The following is an 8,372-nucleotide window of genomic DNA, read 5'->3' as shown; positions in this document are numbered from 1 at the left end:
ACTCCATTTTTCTCTTCTCTTTTTTTTTTTTTTCCCCCTGTAATTATTCTAATGAATCCATGCGTTTGTTCCTTTGATGCCAGTGGAAAATGATTTTAAGTATGTAGATGAGAAATCTTAAAAGCGGATCCCTTTTTTTTTCTCTGACAACGAAACCTTAGTTAAAATTAAAAAAAAAAAAAAACCACAATTCTTTCATGCAAACATTTGGGGTTATGTCCACAATTTGAATATTATTTTCTTTCCTTTAAGACATTTTAATAGTAGCTCCTGACCGTCACTGATAGGAGCAAAAATCAGGCAGTATTTCTTACTTTAGATTATTTTAAACTTTCTCTTTATTGCACTGTGAGTGAGACGGTGTATCCTGCTACAATCTGAAAAGAGCAAGATAAAGCATCTGCAAAGATCCCAATCCAGAACTCAGTCAGTGGGAAAAATATCTAACAGCTCAATGGGGGAACTACTACGCTTTTAGGGGTGGGAGGGGGGAATAAATAAATAAATAAATAAATAAATAATGAAACTAGATTCCCTTAATAAAAATTCCTCCAACTGACTCACATTTACTAATAAATATACTTTTACATGGGCTTTGAACTCCTAACAAGCAAACCAACTTGTTTTAAGCAGCGCACTCTGGTCGTGTAGACAGCCAAATGCTGAATTTTGCAGTGTGATCCAGGCTGAGCTGCAGCAAATATTTATTCCCCCCCCCCCCCCCCCCCCCGCCTTGGATTTAAGCAAAACAATAAAAACCTTATAATTTTTGTTTAAGTTAGAGGAGTCCTAAAAAAGAACATTCCACTGCTCTTTGTGCTTCTGTAACTTAGAAATTGGCTGTGCTTTTAAGTGAAATTTGGCAGGCTGTTAGTCTACAATGTGACTAGGATATTTGGACATAACAAAATTGGCCAAGATATGATATTTTAAATGGAACTACTGTTCATGCAATTTCCTAAGGACTTTTTTTTTTTTTTGCTTTTTTACTATGCATTTGGTATTACAGTTTTATACACACAAATAAATACGTATTATGAGCCCATAATATACAAACGCAAAGTATTGTCAGGATGCATTTACAGCGCGTACTGTGATGATTCCTGAGCAAAAAAGGCTCTCTCATAATAATGAATGCCCATTATTATAAATAAGCACACAGTAGAAATAACTCAGGGCGCACAAAAGCACACGCAAGCCACTCGGTTTGTTCCAGAGCTCAGACACCAGCGCTACTATTGCCGAGCTCTGCGGTGGAAGAGCAACTGGAGTCCTGCCATAGAAATGAGCAGCATGCTAAGGAGCAGATGTTCTTCTTCGGAGGGGTGTGGAGGGGGGAGGAAAGTCTTGCACCAAAATGTTGGTGGCCCCTTCTAGGTTTAGGAGACAACCCAACTGCGGAGACGCTGCCCTGAAACCCTGATGGACATGTCTACTAAAAGTCTGGAAGCCGTAGGAGGTTGGGCCTACACCAGCACTTAAGAAACGTTTTGAAAGTGGTGCTTAACTACCGTTTTAAACCTGTGTCAAGGGCCAGGAGTCTTCTTCCCCTTCACCGAAACTTCACGCGCTTCCAAGTCCCCAGAATAATGTGCATGTCGAAAAATACACTGACCATCTTGCTCAGTAGAAAGAGGGTTTGCGTGTGCCAGGTTCCACACAGACAGACACATGGTAGAAAGTCAAATTGGCCATTGCTTTTATTAATTACCAATTGAACCAAACTGAGCAACTTAACCCCAGGCCTGGAAGCTGTGCCAGCTCCACTGCGAGCTACGCCACCGCACGACCTCCCCCAAAACCAATCAAACCGAGCGCGTCTGCCTCGCATCTCGCTCCACCAACACGCACGACACAGCCCCGACCGCTGCAACCCGGCCCCGCAAACACGAAAAACCTTTTCTGCTCTACCGTGTTCACTCTTGCTCTATAAAAATTCAAGAAAAATTGTGTTGATTTCGCTTGTCGCAGGGGTATGAATTAAAAAATGATTTGCCACATAAACAGTGCAACCATATTTTCCGTAGTAGCGCTAGCTGCATCCCAAAATGCGTTATGCATTAAAATACACGTCAGCGATCTCAGATGCAAGCTAGAGATAAGAGTGGTGTAAAACGACTGTATAGTAAATAAATGGACATATTCCAAAGGCCACCTGGGAGGCCGGCAGCAGAGGCGGGTGCAGGGATGGAGTGGTTTCGGGGCTCCAGCTCAGGCCACGGCCCAGCATCGAGCGGGCACGGAGAGCCCCGGAGGGGAAATCAGAATCAAATTCAAAGCAGAGCACCTTGAGAAGACATGGGAAATGCCCTTGGTTTCAAAGACACAGAAAAATAGGGAGCTGAATAACGACAGTATGATAGAAAAGGCAACATAGAATCATAGAATGGGTTGGGTTGGAAGGGACCTTAAAGATCGTCTTGTTCCAAGCCCCCTGCCATAGAAATGGCTGAAGCAATATGGGAAGTAGGAGAAAAAAATAAAAGGAACCTGCTCCGTGGCCGAAGCCCTGGATTAGCGTCTAGTAATCAGTCTGATGCTCAGCTTACGTTCCCTAAAAACCAAGTCAAACAAACCCATAGTCCTTAACGTGGATTCGAACACCCCTTGGGGACCGCTATTTGGAATAAACCAGAGGAAGCGCACTGGGGGTTTAAAATTAAGAATGCAGTTTTGAAAGAAAAAATGTAGTTTTGACTCAAGAATTAATTTTTGAAACTGAGCCTAAAATCACCTGCGGACAGAAGTGGTTTTGTCCCGTTCCTGGGAGCGCGGAGGGTGACAGGCAGCGCTGGCTGCAGCGAGAAGATGAGCCGTTCATTCTTCTGCGCTTCCCAGGTCCTGCAGGAAACATCCCAAATCCACACAATGTTCCCGAGTGCTCCATTTTGCCTACGGATCTCCAAGCGATTTGACAGATGTGTAAATTCACACCGAGCCAAAACCTGCCCCGGGATAATACAGCTGTGCACGCTAAGGAGCGCAAGTTATTCCAGCATTAACTTGTGGACACAGAAAAATGTCATTTTAACCCACCTTTTGCTTCCAGGTGTACAGTTGCCTGAGGTCATTTGGGGCTGATTTCACGCCGTTGCGGTCAAACTGACCTCTTTTTTTGCCCATTAAAAACTCAAATGCAAAGAAGATTATTTTCTTCTTTTTTTGTTGTTGTTTTTGGGGTTTTTGTTGTTGTTGCTAATAGAGTGAGCGTTTAACAGGCGAAGCGAGGATGAGCAGATTTTCTGAAATGCCAAATGTTGATGGATACACAGTGCAGCTACACTAGTATCATAGGCTGTAAATGTCACTTAGCCTCAAGAATTCCTCTGTCCAACACTGTTATAACAAGGTGCTTTTAAAATTGGAACAGGATTTACACCAGAGAGGTGTGAATCAAGGATACTATTTTTTTTTTTTTACCCAGTGATAGCTCATCGGCTTGTTACAGAAACCTGGCATGGTTTAGGCAAAGCTAGAGAGTTACTCAAACCCGCAGTGATTTACAGGGGTTGCGCTCAATGCTTTCAAAAGGAGCTATTACTGGATGTCCCAAAAGTAGCTTCGAGCATAATAGTCTAGTTTGTGATACACCGACCAAAGTGGCCAAACAATCCGGAACATATTAATTACAGACAGAAAACAGATTGTTCCTAAAAATACAGTCTTACTCTGTCTTTTCATGGAAAAGCTGTTTCTGAGTAGGTGAAGCAAACAATGATTTGCTCTCCAAACCAATGGAAACGCAGCATTAATAGGGGGGCAGTCAGCAGCAGTCACTCCTTTACACCAACGTTCACCAGACAAAGTTATTAACCCCACGTTAATCATTGGGGAGAGTCATAGTGGAGTCATATAATAGCTGAAAGATTACAAATTTGGAGATCTGATGCAGAAAAAGAGGGTTGAAAAGAAAAATGAGTGTTACATTCAATGAATTCTCAGCAGATATTACTTCAAATCAAAAACTTTGTTTTTCCAGACACTCTACACCAGTGTATCAAAAGATACAAAGAAAAGAACTGTCATTTTCAGGCATTTGGGATAGGAGAAGGGGAAAGAGAGAGAAGAGGAAATATATCCCAGTGGTAAAAGCATCAGACGAGAAATCATCAGCCCCCTCCTTGCTGCGCTCCCTTTACCCCATCTGCAAATTGTGCGGGGAGGGAAGGGAGATAGACCGATAACGTTTCCTTACCCTTGAGAATGTAATTGAGGCTCCAATTCATTAATACTTGTAAATCACTGTTACGTATCCAAGTGACCAAGCAGTGATTGCATAGGACTAGGGGGTCCACAGCATAATTTTTCTTTCCCTCCAGTTCCTCTGAAAGTATTTTATTAAAGATCTCTGAATTTGGGGAGCCAAGAATGAGGTAGCGAGAAACCACTGTTCAGAGCGCTCTTCCTTTACCGACAGCAGATACCTCAGCCATCCAGTGAGTTAATGGTGCCAGAAACAGCTTGAAGATGGGTCCTCTGTGATGGGAGAGATGCTTACAGTGACTATGTGCAGCACAGGCTCGCTAGCAAAATCCCAACCAAAATCTAAACACGCTCAAGATGGATGTATCCTAAGACCACAGAGCTTCCCTTTCTCTTTACTGTATACTGAGCGTCCCTGATCCTAATCCTTTTCCATACCGACGTTAACCTGGAGACAACGCAGACCAATTTGTTGCTGGCTTTCCAGAGTCAACTGGCTGAAATGGCACTGTGAAGAGGACTGCAAATCTCCTTATTTATTTCAATATGGTGGTAAACGGGAAGATTGATAGTGAAGGGCCAACTTTGTACGGCTGCTCTCCACGCCAAGCCATCCCATGAATGCTCTCGGGGAGCTGGGCAGCGTGTGCCACATAGTAGTGTTTCACTGGTGTGGTGGCATGTGCCATAAAACAGCACTGAGCACAAGAACACACACACAAAAAAAAAAAAAAGTAAAAATAGGATGCTTGTTACACTCTTAAACCCAAGGTTAAATGTTGCATTTGCATTTCCTTAACCTAGAGAGCACAGTATTGCTCGTGATGCTTTCTGGGCTTATTCCCATAAAACCTGATGCAGGAGCAGTGAAGGTAGTTCCGTTTAATAAGATAATAAATGTTTTTCAATGACCTAAAGTGATGCTCAGATTACAGCATGAAAACTAAATTCCAAGAGGAAAGCCACAGATGGGAGCAAAAATCCCCACAGATTATCCTCAAATATTCTGGAGGATCTCTCTTGGGATTCTCAGCATAAACAAACCGAAAGTCCACCGTGGCTGTTCAATAACGCATTTAAAAGGCAGAATACTCTCTGATCATATTCTCATGAATAAGTCTCCCTATCGATCACCTCTCTGTGTTTCAGGCACAAGAATTTCTTCACTGAGATTTTGATTCTACGAAATACTTTGCATTTTAGTGTGAATTCGTGTTTCAAACAGCAAGTTGGAGGACTGGGAGTGAATCTCTCCACCAGACGCTGAGGCTCCTTCATGATTTAGGACTATTTCTCTCTACCGAACGCGGGCAGCCCTTGTTCTCCACATCGATGGCCAAGCAGGTCTCTATTCTCTCTCACCTCTGCCTTCTCTTACCGCCTGTTTATCTCCTAAACGGTTTAAATCCTTACGTCTGTCCACATGGCCTTCCTGATCCCCCCCGGGCATCTGTTAGCAAAGCAATCCAAAATTCCCCTCGCGTTCTTCGCCTTTTGCCAGGTTTCCATACCCTACATCAGGGCGAGCAAATTTTAACGGAGGAGACGCTGCCATCTCAGAGCAATTGACATCTCTTGGGGTTGCCCAAGAGCAGCCCCCCATCCTTGCAACACCCTTCTGCACTTCACCCTCGGGGTGACGGTTGTCCCCTAAGCACTTTGCGGGTCTCGCTCCTTTGCTGCGTTCAGCCAAACTTCTCAACCCTTGTCAGGGTCAAATTCCATCAGCTTTTGGATTTCGATCATTATTCTCTCCAGTGCCAACTCTTTTCAAAGGAAACAAATACATTGTTCAAAGGAGAGAATGAAGAAAAACACCCGGCTTTTGATTTTATTGATATATATGAATGTAAACAACTTCAAGGACCTCTGCTTAGTGAAAATGTTATTTATCTGGTCTTTTTTATACTTATCATTTCAGATTTTGTGAACTCTTCAAATCTGTTTTTACCTTCAAGAGTAGAAAACTAAAAAGTGTAATGCTAGGTGACCTGTAATATTTTCCATAGATGGAGAAAAATGTGCTAATGAACCTCACAGCCTCAGATAACTGACTCAGATTTCTTAAATTTGACAAAGCCTATTGTTAATGACAATACTTATTGCCTAATCCAAACCCCAAAGTACATTTCGCCCATGATATGTAATTCCTAATAAATGTTTAAACAATCTATGCGATTTCCAACGTCCGGGAAAACCTCTCAGACGAGTTTCATCTCTAGGCACCTCCTCAAGATGGAACAAGACCTCCTGTAAGTGGTCATCACCAGCCCTCGCTTCATCGCGCTCATCTTCCTGCGAGCCGCGTGCTCCGCTTGCTCCGATGGCAGAGGGAAGCCAACCTGTAGGAAGTGAGTCTGCTGCAGTTTGCAATGTCTTTTTAGCACGGTAACAGTAAAACCAAGAATAGTTTTTTAAACCAAAGTCACATTTACATACGTATTGATTCCTTTCCCTTTTGTAGCGGTGGCTAATGCGATCTGATGAGCCGCATACCGAATATTGGAACACTAGGAAAGTCTGCTTTTTAGGATACGTATGTGATAACTTGGATGCCACTAATGTGATTTTTAAACTTTTACAGCATCTGCTACCTGGCGTGCCAAAACATCTGACAAATTTTGTACCTTAGTTCAAGAGGATTTGGCATTTTTCTGTGCTGGTTTCTTCAAACATACGTAGCAGATTCACTTAGTACCGACGTGCAGCAACCTCTAGCTCAGCATGTATTAACTCTTTCACAGCACAGGATCACGCACTATTACTTTGCACTGGAAGTGAAAAATATTGTATCCAATTAAAATTGCATGGAAAATGAATGCAGGCAAAATTTAATTACCCAAATTGGAATTTGTCTAGGACATAAAGGCTAACACCCATACAGTTTTCTAAAAAGGCATAGTCCCTATAATGGCCATATTTAATATTTTATATATGACCTAAGGTTAAATCTGAAAGATCTGCTATGGATCAATTATAAGCCACTGAGGTATCCTTGAAGAGGACGAAAACAAGTAGTTTTCTAGTAGCACTGAAGAATGTTACAAAACATCAAAGACCTTGCCCTTTTCCTGATAATATAGAAATCAGGCACTGATGGAAAAAAGCTCTCACGATCACCAAGTAATGAAACAGTAATGAGCGTGGCAGTCGTCTTCTCTGCTATCTCATTACAATACGTGGTATTGTGGCGTGTTTGCCAACGTTTGAGAGAAAGGGAGAAAAGTGTCTACCCAATATCGAAAAAACAATAATTAACGTAAGACTATTTTATTTCTTCTTGAGAATAATAAACTTTCCAAAATTGCATTCTTGATTTAAACGTTCGCAGATCTGGTTGTTATCTGAGCCACGTCACCAGATGTTGACTGTTGCTTAATTGTTAAAGTCGCAACAAATTACCCCAAGAGGAGATGGTCGAATATATCTCTACTCATACAGTTCCGTGATGGGAACCTTTTTCCTCTTCAAGAAATGAGTACGAGGCAGATTTTGTTACCTATGTCCTACTCACCTTGAATTGAACGTTAATTTCTGGAGATCCGCGGAATTCAGTGTAGAAGAAACCATGGCACCGGCAGAGAAGTTCACATGAAAGAGTTAATGCACTTGCAGCCACTAGACACCAACACGAATCTTTGCAAGTCCTGCTGTAATGCGGCTCCCCTGATTGCCTCAAAAAGACAAATTTCTGTTACAACAAGGAAACATTATAAACTAAATTCACCAGAGTCCCGTTGTGCCTTAGCTAGAGAATATGATTCCTGTATTAAGTGCTTTTAATTTCAGTGCTTGGGAGCTGGTTTAAAACTGCCTGCTAATTTGCGGCGCTGTAACAGTCGAGCTCTCGCTGTTGCAATCAGAGGCAGAACTTCTTTAATGTGCCTCTTCTCATGCCACTTTGCTGAGGCACGAGCCTAGGCAGCTCTCCACCTGTCCTGGCAAATAAATCAGCTGTGTGAAACTTCTGACAGGTGAATTTGTCAAGCCTTGATATACTCCTGATAGGAGTGAAATCCTCCTGTGACAGGTGATGCTCAACGTGGTTTTACTACGAGCTTTCCCAGCCTGTCTCTCCTACATCTCCCAGGGTCACCATCATAGAATCACAGAATCACAGAATGGTTCGGGTTGGAAGGGACCTTAAGGATCATCTAGTTCCAACCCCC

The 8,372-nt window shown here is 42.5% G+C and overlaps 1 long non-coding RNA gene across 1 annotated transcript; it reads right to left on the bottom strand.

The window, feature by feature from the left end:
* Positions 1-4,714: 4,714 nt before the first annotated feature.
* On the bottom strand, positions 4,715-8,069 carry LOC141746798 (uncharacterized). Its single transcript, XR_012588489.1, has 3 exons — positions 7,718-8,069; positions 6,831-6,974; positions 4,715-6,545 (listed from the first exon to the last, which is right to left on the bottom strand). It is a non-coding gene; the product is annotated as an uncharacterized LOC141746798 (long non-coding RNA).
* Positions 8,070-8,372: the final 303 nt, after the last annotated feature.

The sequence above is a fragment of the Larus michahellis genome, chromosome 7 (assembly GCF_964199755.1).
Source record: "Larus michahellis chromosome 7, bLarMic1.1, whole genome shotgun sequence".
NCBI lineage: Eukaryota > Metazoa > Chordata > Aves > Charadriiformes > Laridae > Larus > Larus michahellis.
Note: the sequence above shows the minus strand (reverse complement) of the source record. Positions and strands in the feature narration are given on the sequence as shown.